This window comes from Neopsephotus bourkii, unplaced genomic scaffold (genome assembly GCF_033783945.1).
Source record: "Neopsephotus bourkii isolate Nb327-2 ecotype Australia unplaced genomic scaffold, CSIRO-AGI_Nbou_v1 NB_121, whole genome shotgun sequence".
NCBI classification, from domain to species: Eukaryota; Metazoa; Chordata; class Aves; order Psittaciformes; family Psittacidae; genus Neopsephotus; species Neopsephotus bourkii.
In genome coordinates, this window is record NW_026900638.1 from 744309 (window position 1) to 768416 (window position 24108).

Consider the following 24108-nt stretch of genomic DNA (forward strand, 5'->3'; position numbering starts at 1 on the left):
TGATTTTATTTCTCTTCAGAACTAAGATTTGGTATTAGCATTTTTGCTTTTATTTCAAAGGCATTGTCATCTTTTCATTTGAATGAATGAAATCTTTGTAGTAAATCATCCTCTGTCAGTCTGTAGGTTGTTTTTCTTCATTTTTAAATCAAACTCACACTAATAGCAAAACAGGGAAATTCTTACTTTGATATGCTGCATATGAATCTCCTGCATGTCAGTGCAGCTTGTAGAAACAAGATTTAAAGAGATATCTTGTTGGGTATAGATGAGTTTTTCTTTCTATTAGCTACTTCTATTAAGGAGTGAAAAACATCACTGAGTTTTAAATCTGTGGGACTTGTGAACTAACTTAGTGAACCTGTATTTTAGTTTTCTTCTAATTGGATCGTGAAGAAATTGTTTCCTAAAGAGATGACAGTTTTAAAACCTGGTTTTTTACCAGTGTGCTGTAAAACGTTTACAGCGGGTAGCTGTTACAAGTAATGGTGATGACAGTAGAGTTTATTACAGAAGGAAGCAGGTAATGTCACCACAGTTCAGAGCTCCATTGTGGTAGGTGTCATACATACTAATTGGCAAAGTGTTTCTAGGAGGTAATTAATGAGTTTTCTGAGACAGTCCACAAATATTGGAATTCTTTAATGAATGGCAAGTTAACAAACATCAGGGGAAATAGCATGTGAGGAAAATATTTGAAAATCTAAAATATAATTTTTTATATACATTTTCTCAACCAAAATGTATTTTGACTGTTCTTTAGTACATTTCAGTGGAGTTTGCCTCATGAAGTCGTTGCTTTATGGTTTCTCCTACCAAGGAGAAATATGTTGAGTGATAAGTGTTCTTCTTGAGTTCTCAGGTATCTGACTTGTTCTTCTGTGTTTTATAGTCAAAGCATAACAAGATAACAAGTCAAGATAACAAGTCTGGATGGTGTTTTCTTTCCATTGCTGATCACTGGTTCACTCTCTGTTCCCAGGATGATTTTGTTATGAGTTGGACACTTGTATTGCACATGCTCAGCTGTAGGTATTCTTTTGGTTGCAGAGGTTTTAGCTTAAGTGATCCCTTATTAAACTCTATTTGCTCTTTCATTTTTTACATGGTGTATCTAAAAATTGTGACACTTCTGTTTTTAACTTTGGCAAGTACATGGTCAGAATATCTGAATGGAAACATTTCATTAGATGCATTTCAGCAGGCAACACTTTAAGGTCCAGAGTGTGTCCTGGGAAATAAGTAATGCCAAATGATAAATATAGAAATAACAGAATCATAGAATAGCTAGGGTTGGAAAGGACCTTGAGATCATCCAGTTCCAACCCCCCTGCCATGGGCGGGGACACCTCACACTAAACCATGTCACCTAAGGCTCTGTCCAACCTGGCCATCAACACCGCCAGGGATGGAGCATTCAGAGTCCTTGGGCAACCCATTCCAGTGCCTCACCACCCTTATAGTAAAAAAATTCTTCCTTATATCCAATTTAAACTTCCCCTGTTTCAATTTTAACCCATTACCCCTTGTCCTATCACTACAGTCCGTAATGAAAAGTCCCTCCCCAGCATCCTTATAGGCCGCCTTCAGATACTGGAAGGCGTAAAGAGAAATGCCAAATATCTAAATTGAAATGTTTGACCTTTTATCACAACATTACAATAATCCTGCCTCGAGACAGTGTATTTACATGCATATTCTTTCCTAAGCAACTGAACTCATAAAGTTATAAGTTTGGCTGTTATCTTTCATCACTGCTTTTGTAATTTTTGAACAAGCACACATCAGGTCACATCTTCAGCAGCAGTGGTAGCAATGCTCCTTCTTGGAGGTAAGAATAAAAGTCCAGAATCAATACCTATTTCTTTTTCCAGAGTACAAATTTAAATCCAGCTTTGCAGCATGTATCTGTAATAGGATTTTGTTTGGCTTTTTAGAGGTTTGAGGGATGAATTTGTCTTTTTAAGGATATTTATATGGATAGTGCTAACCTGCGATCCATCTTCTAGTAAGGTTTGGTGGTGTCCAACTTGTAAGTTATAAGGAGGCTGTTTCTTCTGACACTCACAAAACTGAAAAACTTACATATCAGCAGGGTTTGATTATACTAAGTGGTACAAAACTTGCTGTTATGTTTACTTTTGGACAAATTTTAATTGCTAAAAAATAAGTTAGGATTTCAAATATTCTGTTTTAAGATTCTTTTGACTCTGATTTTGACACTTTTCTACTGAATTCAGGATTTCATGAGCATTGTAAAATCTTGCAGTTATCTCTATTTCCCGTGTTGCTATTATACTACACTACTTACTAATGTAGACACAGCCAGAACAGATAAAAATCACCAGAAAACCATCTCAAGAAAAATGTCAATCTAATGTCTTATAGAGAAACCAGTTCTGGATCTGGAAGAGGTGCTTTGTGTTCAGTAACCACATCAACATGCCCTTTCCCACAGTTAACAACAAAATAATTACAAAAATCAGCTGTGGACTGAGGTCAGTTCACATCATGAATCATGGCATTACAGAGAAATAGAGCTGCCTTTGTAATTAGGTAACTATTTCAATAACAAACAAGACAGTTTCTTAAGGACACGAGTCTATATTCAGATGCCAGTAGCCCAAGACTGGTCCCAGTCTGCTTAAACTCAGACCCCTTCTTGAACTACGATTTTCCAAGCTGTGTAACTTCAGAGAATAATGCAGCTGAGGAAGGTATTTAAAAATCTTTGTCAGTACGTGACTCTGTCAGTGACTCAGTCTCTCATGTCAGTATTGTCAATGAATCCCATTCCTGTCTTTGAAATGCTAAAATTACCCAGCACTTGATCCTCCGAGGAGCTTGTTGATCTTATCCAGTTGTGAATATTCCAGTGCTTATGTCACTGGTACATTTTGAGTTGTCCTGCCAGACATGTCTATTATTTCATGCTAGCTGAGGAGGAGTTACTTTCACAATACTGTCAGATATTCAGAATGTATCACAGGTGATGAGGCTTCCCACAGTACAAGTATCCTGACTCCTCACGCTATTTTGGGATACAAGAAGAGGATGTTTTCTTCTTCCACAGAATTCCTGTCTGTTTCAGTCAAGCAAAACCATATTGCAGTACTTGTAACTATCAGTGACAAAGAAACTTTGTTTTGTGTATCTGCATCATGGATACTAATGAGCCATATAACACTGTGCATTTGTTACTAACTTCGAGGTGATCGATCATTTTCATCATGTGTGGATAATTATTTCCCTAAATAGAATTCCTAATATCATGATAACTCATACAGCCTCCTCAAACTGATTCACTTGTGTAACTATGGCAGCTTCTTGTTGTATTGTGCTGCAAAGATTGTCTGATTAGTAAGAAATTATAATTTATTTAAATAATCAAACTCAATGTACTTAGTAAGGAAACTTAATGATCTCTTAGAAGTTTTCACTGTGAATTGTACTCTCACTAGCATAATAACATTGGGTTGGTTTTTTTTTTCTCAACATTAGCACATGGAATTCAAGTTTATGAACAACCATTACTGCATTAATACAGGATCAGAGAATAACTTAGAATGGAATGAACTAGGGACTGTAGTGGTAGGACAGGGGGTAATGGGTTAAAACTTAAACAGAGGAAGTTTAGATTGGATCTAAGGAGAAAGTTCTTTCCTGTTAGGGTGGTGAGGCACTGGAATGGGTTGCCCAGGGAGGTTGTGAATGCTCCATCCCTGGCAGTGTTCAAGGCCAAGTTGGGCAGAGTCTTGGGTGAGATGGTTTAGAGTGAGGTGTCCCTGCCCATGGCAGGGGGGTTGGAACTGGATGATCTTAAGGTCCTTTCCAACCCTAACTATTATTCTATGATTCTATGATGTTACCCGGTTAAAGTTTATTTAAAGCAAAGCTATCTTCAGTGTCAGGTTTGGTTACTCAGTGCCTTGTCCTCTCCAAGGGTGGTCACTCCACAGTCTCTTTGGCCAACCTTAGTTTAGCAATGTCTTAGGCTTTACCTGGACATCAGTCAAACCCAGTTTGAGTTGCTGGATTTAGTCACTGGAGGCTTGCCCAGAATGTAAGATGGTGTCTGGTTCTGCATGTGCTTCAAAAGTTTTGGCATAGTCCTCTCCAAAGATGCTTTCTCCTGTCTGTAAAGGGGACATGCAATAAATAAATAGCACTGTGAGAAGCGGACACTTTGGAAGGGAGAGCCCCACTTGTAGGATGACCTGGATAGGCTGGAAGAGTGGATTAAGAAGAACCCAATGAAGTTCAACAAAGATAAGTCTAAGGTCTTGCACCTGGGTAAACATAATACGAGCGTACTGCACAGGCTGGGATCTGCTTGGCTGGAGAGCAGCTCTGTGGAAAGGGTCTTGCAGGACACAAGCTCAAGAGGAGTGAACAGTATATGGCTGCTGCAAAGAAAGCCAACAGGATGCTGGGTTGCATCAACAAGGTGCATCACCAGCAGAAATAATGAAGTCGTTCCTCTCTACTTGGTGGTGGTCAGGCCACACCTGGAATACTGTGTTCAGTTTTGGTATCTGCTATACAAAAATGATGTGAAGGGGCTAGAGAGTATCCAGGGAAGCTCCACAAAGGTGATCCAAGGACTGGGAAGCCATATGAGGAAAGGCTGAAAGAGCTGGGACTATTCAGCCTGAAGATAATAAGGCTCAGGGGAGACCTTGTCACCATGTTTCAGTATTTAAAAGGTGGCTAAAAAGATGGAGACTCCTTTTTTACAAGGAGTCCCATTGAAAAGATGAGGGGTGATGGGCACAAGTTACTGCTGGGGAGGTTCCAAGTGGACACAAGAGGAAAATTTTTCACCATTAGAATAACCAGCCACTGAAGTAATCTCCCCAGGGAAGGGTTTACTTCCCAGTGTTGGACACTGTTAAGATTGGGCTAGACAGGGTGCTGGGCCATCTAGTCTAGATCATGCTTTTGCCAAGAGAAGTTGGGCCAAATATCTAACCTGGTATTCTATTATACTGTGAAAATATTTGTACCTAAATTGAAAGGCGTTTTGCCATAAGGTTGATATAAGTCATGTATAAATAGCAGATCCAGCTATTCCATGCTGTTCAGACGGGGGTTTCTGTACTGGCTGTGGGTTAGCAATAGTAAACTGATAATACATTTGATTGCCACAATTAAAGGCATTTGATTACATCAGCTTGGAACATATTCTATAATATGATTAAAATCACCCTGGAACACATTCAGCAGTTTTACACTTCAATAATATACAATATGGAATGAAAACCTGGCAGCAGACTAGATGAATTCAATGTTGCATGCAGGAATACAGAGTAAGCACAATTACAGTGCTTCAGAAGTAGCGGACAAGTAATGCATTTCAACAAATTCTGCTTTTGTCTTTGCTTAGTCTTCAAAATGAAGCTTCATATTTCACAAGTGCAACTTGTAACTCATTCAAGGTTAATAGTTATTTTTGAAGCTGTTCAAAGATTAGGATACATGCCTTATTATTTGTAGGTACTTCACATTTTAAATGGAATGCTTAACCAAGCTCTTCACTGAAACATCTTTTGTTTGCTTCCTACTTCTTTTCTTTCCTCTCTTGTTTTCAAAGCCTAATGTATATTACTTATCTTTTTGCTTTGATTTCCTCCCCCCCACCTTTTAATCTCTCATTCTTCATCTGGTCCACTGGGACTCTTCATTCTTTTCTTTCCCTCAATTTACTTTCCCCATGGAAAGCATCCATACTGATATCACCAAAGATACATTCTTTGAAAGTGCCTTTCTTCTGAGTTAAAGGTCTAAGGGGGACTTTCCTCTCTTTAGTCAGTTTGATTCCTCTGCTTCCTTTGGTTGCCTGTTTCCTTTATTATGTCTAAATTCCCTCGAAGTTGGAAAAGGGATCAATGGAAAAGGACATGTTGAGTTGAACCTTAGGAGAAAGCAAAAACTGAGACATGGAAAGGGAATGAGGGAGTAAAAGATAAACTGAACTGTCAGCAAGCAAACAGTAGAATGGTGCAGAAATTCCATGGTGGTAAAAGAATATGGTTTTTGTCTGTTCTATTACCTTATTTGTTTGTATTCATTTTCTAATACTGTAAAATTTTTGAAGCAATGTGTGGCTTTTTGGTACTAAGCTGCATACAATATATATATTTGTTGAGCACTAGGGTAATAGTTCAACACATTAAGCATGTAAATTGTTACTCATTTTTGAATTTTCATCAGCTAATTTCTTATGCATAAAATGAGTGTTAACTTCTTTGCATAGCTTTACTGCATAAATCAACTTCAACCTACTAGAAGTGTAAGTGCTGTCTTGCCAGTATCCGATTGGTGATAAGGTTGTATCAAAACCAAAGAATTTCCATTGTGCTTTTGAAGTGACAAAGTCACGGCACCAAAAAAGTGATAGAACAGGCTCCCCTTGGAAAGAAATTACTCTGGCAACATAAAATTCATGTTACACTGGGGTAAAACAAGATTCTGGTGTCAGAGCTGAGAAAACTTGGTGGAAGGTTGTGTGGTAGGAATAGACCTATAGAAAAAGAAGTGCATCTGTAGGGCAAAAGAGTGCTGAGACCTGACATCCACACTATACTCATTTCAGAAGGGTTTGTGATGATGACTTAAGTCTAGTGTGGACTCATGGCCTGAAAACTGGCAGTGGCTGGAGCTCCTGGTTTAGTTTTATCTGAAGTTAGTGCAGTTTGAATATCTGAAGACAGCACCATGTTTTGAACCAAAGTGCAGTAAACAGGGACCAACAGCTGCACAATCCTAAAATGCAAATGTAGAGTCACAGTTGGTTCCGAAATAGTTTCTTTATGGAGTTTTATCTATAAGGAGACTTGTGGGCATATGAGTCTCCACCCCACGTTAGTTTGAAGTCTGTTATAACTGTTCCTTTGGTTAAACATTTTTCTCTTTACTATCATGTTATGACTACCAGTTTCCACTTGATGTCTATTAATCAAATCTTTGTTATTTCCATGAGACTTCATAAACAATATAGAATTCTAAGTGCCAGGTGTTGTTTCTTCTATGTTCAAACAACACGATTACATTTTAAAAAGCTGTCACTACAAAACTAAACTAAAAATGGAAAATACCAAAATCAAAAGGAAAGTCGGTGTTCTTATTCAGAATTTGATTTATTGCATTTTATATCCCTTTTCTGGTAGGTGGTAATCTTCAAAATTAAACAAAATACTTTGTTATGGGAGTATGCATGCAGAAAAAACACTTTCCTAGGATTGATGGATAATTATTTTTCTATTTTAACCACAGAACTTAATCACACTAACAAAGTACTGAAATTTTACGGTATTAAAAATTTGCTTGTAGTGCTTTGCATTTTGATTGTTCTATTCTCTTGAAAAGAAGTGTTTAGTTCATAAACAAATTTTTAATTCATTGAACAAATACAATTTTGTGAGAACTTTCACCAGCACTACCAGCAGAAATTGTCTGTATCAATTCAAACAGTAAAAAAGAAATCACTGTCTCAGATAGTATAGAATTATAGAACAGCTAGAGTTGGAAAGGACCTTAAGACCATCTAGCTCCAACCTCCTGCCACGGGCAGGGACACCTCACACTAAACCAGGTCACCCAAGACTCTGTCCACCTTGGCCTTGAACCCCGCCAGGGATGGAGCATTTGCCACTTGTCTGGGCAACCTGTGCCAACATCTCAGCACCCTCATAGTAAAGAACTTCTTCCTTATATCTTACCTGTACTTCCCCTGTTTAAGTTTGAACCCATCACCCCTTATCCTATCACTACAGTCCCTAATGAAAAGCATCCTTGTAGAACACCTTCAGATACTGGAAGGCTGCTACAAGGTCTCCACACAGCCTTCTCCAGGCTGAGCAATCCCAGCTTTCTCAGCCTATCTTCATACAGGAGGTTCTCCAGTCCCTGATTATCCTCGTGGCTTCCTCTGGACTTGTTCCAACAGTTCCATGTCCTTCTTATGTTGAGGACACCAGAACTGCACACAGTACTCCAAGTGGGCTCTCATGAGGTCAGAGTAGAGGGGCAGGATCACCTCCTTTGACCTGCTGGTCACACTCCTTTTGACGCAGCCCAGGATACGGTTGGCTTTCTGGGGTACGAGCATGCACTGAAGCTGGCTCATGTTCAGTTTCCCATCAACCAGAACCCCAAGTCCTTCTCTGCAGGGCTGTTCCTACCTGTGTATTATTTTTGTTTACTGCAAAGTTTAATTAAACTGAAGTGAATTTAGGCTTCACTTATGACTATCGGCTACCTATCATTCAGTATTTAAATAAAATGAAAACTGTCTTGGACTATAATTGAAGGGTAATGGAATTCTCTCATACAGACTGTAAAATCATTGTTACCATTTATATTTGGTTCATCAGTATTTATTTATAGGCTGAAGTGGTGGTGGTGATTGATTTTTTTTTTTTTTTTTTTATCATAGCTTTACAGTTTGGTTGGAGTTATAACACTGCACAGTTAGTGTGAAATGTATAGAAATTGCCAGAATCACTGTGAACTTAGTGTCAAATTTGGTAAAATAGCATAAGCTCAAGAGAGTTTTGAAAAGGAGAGCTAGAGTGGAAAATGCCAGTGGAATGTTAGGGCTTAAATTTAGTTCTCACTTTTATTTATGGGAGAAATGTGCAAAAGCCCACCTCACTCCTAAGAAAGGGCTTTATTGTCAGTAACTTTGTATTGTACATTTGTGACCTTTACTAATGAAACCCTGGTTTCTACTTAGGAAGAACATAAAAGGTATATTTGGAAAATGATAAAATCTGTCTACTTGCACACACCACTGAATAAGCCAGGAGTGTCATAGAATCATAGAATCATAAGGTTAGGGTTGGAAAGGACCTTAGGATCATCCAGTTTCACCCTCCCTGCCATGGGCAGGGACACCTCACGCTAAACCATGTTATCCAAGGCTCTGTCCAACTTGGTCTTGAACACTGCCAGGGATGGAGCATTCACAGCATCCTTGGGCAACCCATTCCAGTACCTCACCACCCTTACAGTAAAAAAATTCTTCCTTATATCCAATCTAAACTTCTCCTGTTTAAGTTTTAACCCATTACCCCTTGTCTTATCACTACAGTCCCTAATGAAGAGTCCATCCCCCGCATCCCTATAGACCCCCTTCAGATACTGGAAGGCTGCTATGAGGTCTCCACGGAGCTTCTCTTCTCCAGGCTGAACAGCCCCAACTTTCTCAGCCAATCTTCATATGGGAGGTGCTCCAGTCCCCTCATCATCCTTGTAGCCTACTCTGCACTTGCTCCAATAGTTCCATGTCCTTTTTATGTTGAGGACACCAGAACTGCACACAATACTCCAAGTGAGATCTCCCAAGAGCAGGGTAGAGGGACAGGATCACTTCCTTTGACCTGCTGGTCACTCTCCTTTTGGTGCAGCCCAGGGTAAGATTGGTTTTCTGTGTCCCACAGAAGTAAGCAAGAATGTGCTTGAAAATCGAGAACCATGGTATGGGAAATATTTAAAAGTGTATCCAATATGCCAAATTAAGCAGAAAATATTTGCTCATCAGGTAAATATTTGCTCCAAAGGTTAAAACAAAAACCAAATAAGCAGAATTTTGGTTTTAAGAGAAAGTATCATACACAGAGAATCATAAATATATATGAAGCATTTTCATTTCTTGTTGGGTATTAGAAGACAAAGGGCTCAATATTTTTATTTTGTTTTTAAAAGGAAAAAATATGGGGAAAAATACAAACAAATGGGATTTTGGAAAAAAAAAAAAAAAGGTAAGGCTAAAACACAAGTGTCACAGTGGGTCAGACTGGCAGAGCTTTAGTTTGCTTTCTTGGTGTTGATATTTGCTCACAGCATATGTTTAGGCAAGAGTGCAAGGAGCAAGGAGAGTGTGGGGTGAGCTTTCCCCTGCTATATCTTCCAAGCTTCCATGCAGCTGTGATTTAGAAACTTCCTGAACTGAAATTAGCATCTGAATCACTGTTTTAATAGCCATCAATGGGCCCATAATACACTCATTTTGCTAAGGATTTATTGAACCCCCTCATATGTTTGAGCTTGCCTGCAAGAACAGTTTCTGAAATTAATTAGATATTGTATGAACTAGTAATTATTGTTGTTCATTTTAAATGTCCTACCTTATTATCTTATTTTATATCTCCTCATTTATTGATTAGTGGCCAAGTTACAAAATAATGGTGTCTCTCTTTCCCTTTTTTGCTGACTTAATGACCATTATCTTTGTTTAGAACCTGAACTGCTGCATCGACTAGACTCTCAAGAGATGCCAAGCCCTCAAATGTATATTTTGTTCTCTCATATTATTCTGAAAGAAAGAATATTCTAGTCTTCCAATGTATATAATTATCTTTTTAACCTCTCATTTTTCATATAAAGTTTAGTAACTAGGTGCTATTTACTAAATTGATCTAAAAAACGTGGAGGCAGTGCTCATATTCAACTGAATAAAATCCTTGGAGAAAGGCGTTGTGATAAGTCATGCAGTACAACTTATTGACCTTAGGTGGACAGTTAGAGAATTGCTTTGTGTCCTCACAGAACTGAAAAGAACGATGTAAAATCAAATCCGTACAGACCTTATTTTCAGTCAAGCATTGGTGTAGTTTTTTTCTTAGAATTGGCTGTACTGTTAGTAAGAAAATGGCACTAGACTGGAATGGTCAGTATCCATTGAGGATCTACTTCAGTATTCACAACCACCACCAGCAGCACTGAAGTAGAACATGATAAATTTATGCTGATGTTCTAAAGTTTATTATCTTTGAGTGACCTTTGGCTGACAGCTAGAGCTGAATAATATTGACAAATCATGGTGGATCAGTTTAATTTGGTTTTAATACAATTTGCTAATTACTCTTGAAATTAGGTTTTCAGGAGGCTTCATTGTAATGCTGGAAAAGGATATCGAGGAAGGAATTGAAAACTTGCAGCAATAGGCACAATGCCTTAATTTTAGGCTATTTCTGTAAAACATTACTGCCATTTTAACAACAAGCAAGGGATCAAAATAAGATGCTTGGGAAAAAAATGAGAAAGAGTAATAAAGTTACAGCTAGCTGTTTAATGGGATGTGATGATGGGGAAAATCAGTTTGCAGATCTGACATACGTTCTCTCCATTTTGCCTACATTCATTTGCTGTGTTAGGCACATTCCTTAAATTTCCTTAGTCCATGTGCACTTTTCTGGAGGAAAACAACTTTAATGTAGGCCATCATATGTGAATTTGTAGTGTATTAAGGCCATTTGCTTTTGTTAGCTTTCTAGAAGTAATTATAGTAGTATAAATGAGTTGCTGGTCTTCCCAAATAAATTGAAGAATAATGAGATTAATCATGAGTAGGAGGGGGTCCAATAGAAATCTAATATGGAAGAGCAAAATGGGATTATGTGGAACATACAGTCTTTTATCCCCCTTCTGTAAAAAAGGGAAATATTCCATCATGTGAATGGATTCTCCTATGGTGTTACATGGCTCCTAAGCAGAGGAGATCAAGTGACAAGACCTCACTGTGAATGACGAAGTAGTGCAGTGCCTTGAATTCCAAGCATCATGAGGATACAAAAGCAGTAAAGAGAGTTCATAGGTGATAAGCACTCCATATTATGCCCCCACACATGATGCTTTCTGAACACTGTAAACATTCAGGCTATGCTTTAAAGAGTTATAAATTAAAGTCTTGACAAGATGATGGTATCTCCACCAGAGAGACTGTTGTGAGAAGAGCAGGCAAGAGTGAGATGTGAAGAGGAGAAGTTGCAAGTACTGCTGAGGCTTTCCACGTGTGAGATGCTTTTGCTGTCCTCTATGAGGTGGAAGTGTAAAGAGGTGAGGGTAAAGGTGTCTTAAGCTTCAGTGTGTCCCTAATCCCCATGTATCAGGAATAACCATTTACCTATTACCTTAAATAGGGTAGGGACATCTCATGCCAAGTTGTCACTGCTGTTTTAACTTGGACAGATGGATGTAGATCCATAGATCTGTCATTCCTTTTGTGTGCTGAGAAGTATTCAGGCTTTAAACTAATGTGATGGAAAAGTACATGGTGATTTAATAATTTTGGAGACTTATTTCAAATAATCAAACAGGTTAATTAAATGGCTGAATTTCACAGAAACATTTTGTCTAATCAAGGTCTTGGAGAGCAGTAGATTGGAAATGAGCAGATCTTTTCTTGTTAAATATTGTCAAACTATGAGCTATCACTCCATATGGTATATTAAGAAAGACACTTGTCCAATCACTGGCATCATTTTGTCATGTTAAATAATGCAAATAGAAATGTTGTGAAAATCTAGAAATTAATTAGAAAGGCAATAGTGGGTAAGGTGAGTGGGAAGTTTGACTTTCTAATTACTCAAACTTTTCTCATTAATGAGGTTAGTTAAAACCCAGAAAAAAATCTGTCATGAGCTGTTTGTTCTGGAACAGGGTCTATGTAAAGAAGACAGCATCTAGGCTTTTCCTTTAACTACATTTTTAAACCACTGTAATTTCCTTCTTATTGATAGTCTGACAAACCTGCGTTTGTTATTACAATAGATATGACCTAATGTTCTTGAACATTTAATTTTAAATCATGGCTATGTTATTGTGGCTTTTAATGGTTTATCAGCATGTGTGGTGAGATGTTAAGTAACTTGTGAGAAATATCACAATAATTCTCAGTTAATGATCTGCTTTAAAATGAACTTTTGAAGCTATGAGAAAGAAGTTAGACCTATGCAGGAGACATGAATGTTACCACAAGAAGCAAACCCCAAACTTTCTTTTGGAACATTTCTCAATTGTCATCAAGGCTAACATCTACTTCAGGTTGTGTTGTATCAAGTGGTGGTTTACTGAGGTTTGCAAATGTGTGTTGTGGGTTGTAATGTAACGATTAAGTTTTAGGGTACTTTAAGGCAGCCTCAGAAATGAAATTGGATAGTTCCTACATTGTCAAAGGATGTCAGGGCTCTGGAAATGTTATTTTTTAGTACAGCTGTGCCGGGCTGTCTCTTGCCTGAGGTTGTTTATGGAGCATTCCCAAGGTGGTTTGCATTTGCCAACAATAAAGTTCTTATGCTTTAAACACTGTGTTCTAAATTCTGTATCCACACTTACAATGTCACAAAACATTTTCTTCCACAAATGATGCTTGTTCTAGTTACTGGGTACCTCTGAATTTCCCCTTTTGGGAGACATTTGACTTATAGTTCTGTTAGGTGCTTTTGAGCCTGTTCTTCCAATTCCACCTTGGGAAGACTAGAAACTGTGTGCATGCATAGCCCAGGAATTTAGTAAGGAGGCTGAGACAGTGGTGGTAAGGAGAGACTTAGAGACTTACCCAGATATGGCAGGTCTGAGCACCATAAATGTGGGGTGTATTTTGAATGATAGGACTTCGCAAGGGATGTAGCAAAAGCTCGTGGAGAACCTGGCATTCCTGAGGTTACCTCTGCATAAGAGAGTGTGCTGGTATCATGGAGGTACTTTTTAAGATGCACAAATAGGGTTTAGTATTCATGCAGCTTGGATAGTGCTGTGGATGTGGATGTTGGAAGCATAGAACCAACACCAGCTAAGACTTATTTTGTGTCTAAACTGAAGGAATTACACACTGACACTTTATTATTGTTCTATTTACATTACTCATAAAAAGGAACAATAAGTAAACTAGTTACTTTACATCACTGATCCTTAATACATGAATTACTAGAGGTACTTAAAATATTAGTTACAACTACGTATTAGGTATTAGCTACTAGGTCATCAAGAATATTACGTACAACTAGGTACTAGGTATTAGCTACTAGGTTAGCAAGGGACTCAAAGTGCAGGGCTATATGTTCTTTGTGTTTGAAAACTGTTGATGAGAGAAGAGCAAAAGCTCTTTGTGATTCTTTTTCTCATAGGATCCCTTACCCAGAGTAGTGGCAAATTTGTTCTGAAAAATACTGAATATTCTAGAACCTGAGCAGGAGTGATGTGTGTGTTATCTGGAGCTCTGTGCATCACCAATCAGCCAGTCACACGAACACTGTGGTTTGTGCTTTGATGTAATTCGTTTCCTCCCTTCCCTTTTTCTGTACTACAAACAGCCCATCTGTTAAAGTGAGTAGACTGTAGACAGCATTTCAACTTTTGGTATGTGAAGTATTCTTGATGTTTTCTATAGAAATATGAGGTCCTCATAAATCCTCATACAGATTCTTTGCAGTGAAGGGTATGTATTTTTCTTTATCTACATATGAAGTTGCAGAAGTGTAGATGAGCATGAATAATGATAAAGAGAATGAAGAGTAACGATTGGCTTATTTCTGGTTTTCCCCTTTTTGGAAAAATATTGCAAAACTCATGAGAAGAACTATCATCAACCATCTGCTATTGTCAGGTGATCTTGATCTTTTTCACTTTGATTTCTTTTTAATGAGCATGGCAGACAAATTGGATTCTTCTTGTTGGCTGAGTGTCTGCATTATGGTCTCACCTTAGACAGCATATGTTTTCATTACAGAGTTACAATTAGATATTAGAAGGAAAACATCTCATTACTCTTTGCCCAGAGAAGCTGTGGGAGCTCCATAGCTGGCAATGTTCAAGGGCAGGTTGGACGGGGTAGGAGCAGCCTGCTCTAATGGCAGGGGGTTGGAACTAGATGAGCTTTAAGGTCCCTTCCAACCCTAACCATTCTATATTTATAAATGATGCTACTTGTTGCATGATTATATTATCACATTTGACCATAATAATTCAACATGCTAGTAATGGGTGAATATTATTTATGTTTTAAAAGGTTTAGGTTTATTTTGACTTGATGACTAGACTGGTGGTTCACAAGCAAAGTTTATATTGAATCTTTGGTGTAAAGTAGGAAGAGCCTTCTGTAGGAGTAACTGTCAACAACTACAGAATACTTGAGGCTGAACAAGTGTTGGCTTTTGCATGGTTCTTTCAATATGCAGTAGTGTGGTGACACACTGGCTTCGTCCCATTGAGAATCTTGATTCTTTAGGCTGCTGTGAGTGCAGCTTCCATGAAAATTCTGAGGATGGAGGTCAGATACATTTGTAGGCTTCATACCCACAATCCCTTGTTTTATGCTACTGCAGTAAGATAAGATTTTGTAAAGCCCTAAGGGAAATATAATTCTAAATATTTGGGGTTCTTCCGATTTCTCACAAATCTCTCTGTTTTACAATCAACCCCCTAGTATTCCTCAAACAGTTTGTTGTAGGTACTTGGGCATGGTCAATCTACCATCCCAGAGATTGTGATTTGGGAGCAGGATGAATAGTTTTTGTCCCTTTTTTTTTTTCTCATGCTAATATAGTGAAATATCTGATACTAAGTCAGTCTTTTTGAGGGCTATTTTCTTTAATAAACCTTTAACAGTCAGATAAGGCTATATTCTTTTTGGGTTTCTTGACTTCCTCTAAAATCTGCCACAGCAGAGAGGGAAGGCTGAACATGTGGTTGTTTTCCATAGCCATCATGGATTTGTTTCAACATTGCTTCACTGTTCTTAATTAAATTTTCTGTTAGATATTTTCAATTTCTTTGTACTTTGTTTTGTGCAGATAATAATTAAATTTATAGCATTACATTTCACCACATACAATATTATTATGGTGAAGGCTTCTGCTGATGCTGCCATGTTGATTCATTTTTGCTTGTTCTTTCCATCCTTACTCTTATCATAACAGTGATAGTCATTGTTATTAAGCCAGGTTGTAAACCAGCTGGAGTTGTTACTATAGAATAATGTTTCTTAAGGCATTTTTTGTATTCTTTAATTACCAAAGAGAATTTTTATTATGCTCCATGCAAATCACATAAAATACACAATGAAAATCTGATTTTGTGCTTTGAATCTGATCAGAGGAATTCAGTGATGAGCATTAGTATGTCCCCTTGGTATTCTGGATGAGTTGAGCTGAGTGTAAGATTGCCAAGTCTTTTATGAAGTTTCACAGTCCTGAAGTTAGTGTGGAACTAAACCCCACACCTGTTTAAACAAAGATTGTTCTCTTTCCACTGTGAGTAAAAGACTAAATTGTTAAGCTTCCTAATATGGTGAATTTTTATGTGGCAGGTCTATATGATTGCATCTTGTAGAGCTCATAGGCTATTGGAATATCAATCTACACAATAGATTAACAAATACATATTAAAACATTACAAAATTAAGGTGAATTCTTCCTAAATTAAGAATTTAACCATATTAAACGTTTTCATCTGTATTTTTTGTTTTAACTAAGAATCTCTTTCACTTCTTTTATTTGGCTGTTGGCAATCCTCTACAAGACTGGTTTAGCGTGCTGGCAGTCTATTGTAATTATGGTGGGGAATTAAACTTCTAGATATAAGAGTACAGGTTACTATGTGGAGTATGAAAATTTAGGCAGTGCAAAATATTGAAGAATAATGAATTAGAAAGAAAATACACATCAGAATAATTTAGAAAATTTTGAATATGTGGAAACAGGTTGGTATAGCCATACATTTTCTAAATCTGCTTTGTGTTAAAACCGACTGTGATTTAGAAATATACAGTTGTTACAATTAGCTATCTAAAACTGATGCATTTGAGAAGTTGGCTTTGTAAAATATAAAGAAAGCATAGCTAACTGTAAAAGAAATAAGCTAAATCAGAAACCCATATAATGCAGATATGTATAGTGCGGCATATTTTATGCAAATATTGCTACATTAAAAACAGAGCATGGAAGCAATAAAAGCAATATATTACTATTTTAGAACTTAGCAGTAAAAGAGGCTTTAAGAATTAGAATATTATTAAAATCATATTCCTAATTAAATGACCCACAACAAACAGGCTTCAAAATACTTTTCATTTGGCAGTTTGGTTTTGACATTTGCAGCGGAGATGTTTCCTGTGAAATTTTACTCTGTCAATTAGTAAGGTTTGAGGAACAAATATATCAGTTTGCAGCTCATAAATTAATCACTATTAAACTTTGATTTTGAAGAATTCAAAGTACTAAAAAACAATGTAAATCTTCACAAACTGCTCCAGTGGTGACTCCTTCCATGGGGAAAGAACACAACCTTGCCATGCAAACCCAGTACAGCCTCATCTTCATCTTCAGGGTGCTCAAATATTAGGGAGTCTTTCAATTTACCTAGAAATTATCCAACAGTGTAATTATATAATGGCAATTTCCTTCTTGGTCGGGAAGCTTGTAACGGTTTATTAGTATCTTGGGCAAAACAGATTGAGGTATTATTTCAGATGGAGGAATCTGGACATTCAAAGATAGGCTGAGCATGATGGCAGGTGGCACCAGGGATGAGTAGGGATGTGGGATCTTTCTAAAGAAAAGTCCTTGTAAGAAAAAGTAGCATTGAGCTGGTTGGCCAGCACTTGAATTTAATGAATGTCACCAAGTGTGTGTGAAATGGTGCCTAATAACGTTTTGTAAGTCCTTCTACATTGATATTTAAGCTCTTGGATCATGGCAAAGTAGAACTAGATGCCTCTGAATATTTGCATTTTTATGGTGTGCTGTTTTTGTGGTAGTTCTGGAAAGCATGATTAGGAAAGCCTTGTAAATTTATAAACATCAATCTTATGAAATGAAAAATGCTGAGTTTGGTAGCATTGTGTTTCACTCACTATCACTGCTGATTTGACGTTTTAGGTAGAGAATAAAAAGAGGGTTTTTTTCCCCACCTCCTCTAATCATTGTTTCTGCCAAATTTATAACTGATAGTATATGTTGTTAAGAAAGAGAAGCACAATGATCAAACAGAACCAGTGCTTTGTGCCATTTAGGGTTTTTGGTTTAGCTGGGTGACATTTTGGGGATGGGCTTGTTGGATATTTACATTTACTTGTTGGATATTGTGCTTTTGAGTTGAAGGGGGAAGAGATGTTCTTTTATTCTCTCTTTTTCTCCATAAGCCAATGATAATATTCAATACATGTTCCTTTCTCTTTATTGAATTATTTGTATACTGCTGCATCCGTATTAAGAAGACCATGTATTTACTCACTTAGGCCATTGCTTCTTATTTTACCTTTTTCACCTTTCTTTTTGTTGTACATTTCTAACTGCCACTATTTCTTTGCTGGACTTTCATAACTGCCCTCACAAGGCCCTGTCTCCAGGCCACACTTGACCATTTTCTACTTTCTTGCTTTGGAAATATATTTGTTCTGGTGATTTTTTTTTTTTTTTTTTTTTTTTTTTTTACTATTTTCTATCATGGAAATAAGACAATTTAGCCAGCAGATCTTTCCTTATGTCTTACTATGTCTATGGGAGGACTTTTTTGGTTATTCAAGGCTGTATGGGTTTCTCTGCAAAGAGTCACAAAATAAATCTTACCCAGCTGACCTTCCCAACCCTTCAGCCAAATGCAATAAAGTGCCGGTGTTTTAGAGATAGAAGTACTAGAATATGAATGATATTAGACTATGAAATATATAAATTTCTTCCATAAGGTAGTTTTACCATTTATTGCCACAAGCTATGCGGGTAGCTAACAAACCTAAGAGAGAAGGAAAAGTACTTTTCTCTCCTTCAGTGTGTTAGTTGTCTGTGAGTTCATAGCACTTATCTAACGTAATGCATGTGCTTGCACTATTGTATGGGTTCTTTACATAATGAGAGAAAAGGCAGAAAAATAGTCAGAGAGAAGAGTATAAAACTTTCCATTCTCTTTGGGACCTATCCAGAACCAATTAAATTCCAGTTAAAGCACTGAAGTACAACATGCACGATTAAAAATAGGAAAGGTGATTGGAAATCGGTGAGATCAGCAAAACTTCTTGAACCTCCATTTGCATTCTTTCATCAGACTGATAAAATTTCAAGTTGCTTGCATCCACACAAACAGCTTGTTCGATCTGTGGATAATGTTGCAATCATGATTAGGGAAGAGATTCATGGTGCTCTGCCTTGCTTAAAGCACTAAACCAAAGTTTTCTTTCAAGCAGGAAACAGGCCCAAACCAAAATTGCTCCTTTCAGCAATCATTTATCATGATAAAGAAGAATATCATGTAACTGAGTGCTCGAATTACCAGTACAAGGAAGCAAGGGAGAGACAGAGTATGTTAAACACCTTTAATCTTTGCTGCAGCAAATCCATGCATCTTGCAAGTGCATTTTTGTTTGTCTTTCTGCTCCCTGCTGTTTTACTTCTCTGCTTGCAATTATTTGTACTATATACAGTAACATCATAATTTAATTTTATGATAACGTTTATGTATTCAAAATGGTACTCAAGCTTCTGTGGGAACTTGTACACATGTAACAATAGGAGGTTATGGAAATGTTTCTGAAAAATGGGAAAACTACTGTTATTTACTAGTAACATTTATCAGGTTTTTTTGTTGCTTCTCATCTACTCTTAAAATGGGTAGTTGCAGTGGAATGGCAGAAAGACATAATTTAATCTTAAAGAGCATGCTATGTTGAAAGTAACTTCAAAGCTATGGTTAAATGTACTTACAATAATTAGTTTCAAAGCATTATAATTCCTAGCAGTGTTTGAAGAATTCAGCATCTAATGAAGTAAAATAAATTACACACCACTTTGTTCATTGAATAACCAATTTTCTTCTCTTAACCACCATTTATCAACAGATCCTTTCACTGGAAAACTTCTTACCTCTCCTTTAAATATGCTCAGACCCAAGCACACTCCTCATTCTCCCTCCCACACACACACATTGAACTTGATTACAATACTTTCATTGGATTATAATGTACAAAACCTAATAGTTCATTTTGGATTACGAGTTGAATCAAGAGAAAGGAAATGTTCAGTGCATTCTGTAACACTTTAAAGAACTCCTGTTAGTATTGAGGAAAAAGGAAAAAATTCATGCCCAAAATTCTATTTTCTGATATTCTTAAGTAATGCTAAATTGAGCAGCTCCACATACTCTATAATTCAAGCTGTAATTTCTTGTGGAGAAAACATGAAACTTCATATTTGTCATTGTTTCTTCACGCCAGCAAAATCAATAGGTTAGCATTTTTGATGACAGAAGTAAAAGGTACAGTATTTATATACCCAAAAGTAATCTCACTGGCAGTAGTGCAAATTTTTATATGAGATTTTGACCAGAGGATGCGAGGTATCATGTGAGTTCCCTCCCAGCAACACATTTCAGCAACAGTGGTCATATAGGCAGGGTTTCTGGCTTCTTATATGCTTTAAGTATATAAGTACTTTAAGTACCATGAGAAAGCAAATTTGCTTGAAATTTCTTATTTATTGAAAATTATTTAACTTTCATTACAATGAGAAAGTAAATTTGCTTGAATATTTTTGTTGATTGCAAATGATTTGCAGTACATGTCATGTGGCAGTGCTTCTGCCTATTATCCCTTTGGAAACTGGAGCTGCACCTGTACTCTGTAAAACTGGGATAACCCAGCACACAGGAAAATGAGAAAGAGGTCTGGTTGTTCCTACAAAGCTTGAAGTTCCTTTAAGTTCTTTTGTCTTTTAAGATTGTGCTGTATTATTTTTTCCTAAAGTAGGGCTATAGTAGGGTTAACCTTTATAACTGCCCATACAGTGATTTAATCAGAAAAACTTCATGTTCCCTACTCCTGTCTTAGAATCAAAATAATTTATTAGTTTTTTCAACTGGAGTTTGAATCATCCCTTGATGATCTGTATAACACCTACATTAAAAAAAGAAGATCACCATTTTCTCCCTTCTCCAGTGTGACTGTTTTTTCTTACTAGGAGAATTGGACCCAGCATTTACTTTTTAATTCATTCTTTCATTCTATCTTTCTTGTTTCTTTCTATTTACATACGTGTATTCATGTCACAGTTCACATTGAGCCTGTCAAAATTTAGAGTTTACATCTATCTGTACACAATATCTTGAGCAATATGTCTAACCCTTCCTAGGCCTATTAACATGAATAACAGAATTTTCTAAGGGTGATACAGTTTGTGTTTGCTGTATTAAGTAGTCTGTTGAGGTGCTATAGTAACACTTAAAATGACAAATACTCCAGAAGTTTAATAGTAATTTGGAGAAACAATATGATTTATTTATTGCTAAAGATTGTAACTTATGAAAATGAGCCTGCATGCACTTAAAAATGTTAATCTTAAGCCCCTGGGAAAATGGAGACAATTTTAAAACAAGTTTCCTCATTAATTTTCAATTTATAATGAGCATTATGTAGGCACATTTTAACCCCCTTGGGAATAGTTTGTCATAGATTAGTCTCTTTGTGACGTAGTATTTCATTTAGGTAAAGTAATGAATAAGAAGACATTTTAGAGATATATATATATACACATATCTTATAATCTAAATACACATATCTTAGTAATTATATTTTTATGACCATATATATGCAAGAAAGATAAACAGAGATAGCAGAGCAGTTGCGATACAAACTGATGAAACTTCAGAAATTAAAACTTGAAAGAAATGTTCTTTCTGTAGTCTTACTAGTCTTACAGTCACTTACTGTCATTCTGTGTTGATTATGCAATATGGATTATTTATTGAAGAAATCCAGCAATAAAATACATATTTTACCTGCTCCTCACTGAGGACGTGAAGGATTGGAGCTCTAGTTTGTTATAAAATTGTAAAGGATGGCTATTGATCTGGTACTCTTATTATTTGTAACACTGCATGAATATAAAATGTGTCGCTGAATGTATAAAAGCACTGTGTGCTTCAGTTTTAAAGCTTTGATTTCTCCTTGTTACCATGCAGAAATTTTAGGAATATTCTTGGTATTCCATGACCATACTGAGCAGGTTTTACTTGTGTTTTGATTTTTATTTCTTGTCTAGAAATGTGTTCTATTCTGCTTGTATTGAATTACCAGACCTAAATATATATACATACATATATATATATATATATATATTGCAGCCTTTGCATATGTAAGCTACTGCCTCTGTATTACCATCTCTGAAAGAAACCTGTAGGACTTGATTCTTGCATTTGTTTCTTTTTTTTTTGGGGGGGGGGGGGATCATTTGCTAGTAAGATTGTTATGACTTTGTGAAAACATAGAACAGCAGAAGCAACAGGAGGTGCCCTAAGGAAAAAAACATATCCGGAGAGCAAGTGTGAAGTGATGTTTCCCTAGAATGCTTTCTCAGCCTGTGCTACACCACAGCTTGCAAAGTAAGATGAGACAGAAAATGAAAACACATTTGTTAAAAAGTTAGGGAACAAGTTTTATTCCAAGTACTTTTCATGCAGACATTAAGAATGTGCATATAATGTGCACAGTTCTGAGCTGTTGTGGTTAACTGGCTTCTGTTGTTATTTTTTTGGGGGTAGGTAAATCCAAATTCGCATCAGGATGCATAAAATGATGTTCTAATGTGATTCCATCCATGTGTTTTAAAGCTGGAGACATCTATCCATGATGACTTCATGCCATATTTGGATAGTTTAAGCAGATTCAGCTTTAGTTTTCCTTAAGTTTGAAGTTTACTGTCATCTCAGCTCTTTTTTTTTTTCTTTGGTTTTGGGGTTTCTTTTTTTCAGTAAAAAATATAGCTTTATCGAGAAGCATAGTTCATAAAATTACAGAGTTGTGCAATGAAAAATGCTTTCAAATACCTTTATTCCATTTGTTGCTTTTAACATATTCACATGATAATTTCTTTTGCAAGAGTCAGTTTTGTTTCATTGGATTATCAAAAACAAGTTTTGAAGAACTTTAACAATTAAAAGGAAAAATGAAAAGAGAAAAATCCTGGTATTTTTCAGTGTCTCTGATCATGATTTATGTGGTCAAGTTTATAAGGAGTTTATGTGTGGTGAAGTTTATAAGGAGTTTAGAATTCTGAACTCCCTTTTTTATTATTGTATTTCTGCTTTTTGGTGTTAAACTGACATGAGCTGTGCCACTTAACGCTCCACTGGAAAGCGCTAAATTGATCTTTTGTAGTAACTAGGATTGTATTAGAACATGCCCAGGAAAAGAACATATTCCTAGGTGCTGCAGCTGAGCCATTTGCTCTCACTGGTGGAGCGGAAAGATATCAGCTGAAATAGACTTCTTGCTGGGCCAGCTTTTGTTGTGACCACAGCAGAAAATGCAGGATTTCCCATTGATTTGATGATCCCTGCCAAATGTTCTGTATTTTCTACATTTATTTTGGAAAATGCATTTAGGAAAAAAAAAAAAAAAAAAAAGAGGTCTTATCACCTGCAGCCTGGGAGCTCTGGACTTCCCCTTGTATCTGGTCAGATATCATTCCTCAAGCATCAGGACAGAAAGCAGGCAAGATGGGACCCAGCCAATGTATCAGTGATGTTAACACAGTGTTATAGGCTAGTTAATTCTAAACATATTAGCGCTTTCAACAGAAAACCGCATTCAAGGCATAGACAAATATTATTTTTTTCATGGTAGTATTAGTGGGTCTGTATTGCATGAAATGAACCCTTTTTTATTTTTCTATCCAAGATATATAATATGTATTTCCATATGTATGTTTTATTTAGTGAGTATGCAGAGTTTTGGTCTCCTGTCTCTACTTTATTTCTCTGCCTCTTATCTCTACTCTTCTTTTCCTCCAATATAATCTTTCAGGCTTTTGATTTATAGTTTTGCTTAGGTTGTTGTTTTTTTTCCCCAAAGGGATAGTATTTGGGGCCATGTTGACCTATGTAGTGTTGACAGAAGTGGAAATAATTATAGGCTCCTCTACAGTAGCCCTTTTAACCTGAACTTCCCTGGCCACCAGCCACCTTGGGAAATTCAACATATGTGTTTTAAATCTGCCTGCTCCTTCAGCTCAGTTGCTTCCTTCTATTTCATTCCCTCTAGATCCACTTTCAGGCTTCAACTATTGCCTTTGGATGTTGGAGATGATGGTGGTGAGGTTCAGAGCACTGTCTTTGGTTTGGGGCCGCTCTCATGGGCCTGGGGTAGATTATACTGAGATGAGAAACAAGAATTTAGCTCTTGATGTGCAGCTGGGAAATAGCAACCAAAGAGAAGATGTTTGTTGGAAGACCTGGTCCAGTTTTAGTTACTAAACAGTGGCCAATAACTAATGATTCAAAGAGGTAACTCTTTCTTCTTGTACAGAAAAAAAAAAACCAAACAGACCATCCTTGACTCCT

The 24108-nt window shown here is 36.8% G+C and overlaps 1 protein-coding gene across 2 annotated transcripts in view; it reads left to right on the forward strand.

The window, feature by feature from the left end:
* CTNNA2 (catenin alpha 2) overlaps positions 1 to 24108 on the forward strand; it is a 505102-nt gene that overhangs the window by 200395 nt on the left and 280599 nt on the right. The gene's annotated exons all lie outside the window — the stretch shown is intronic.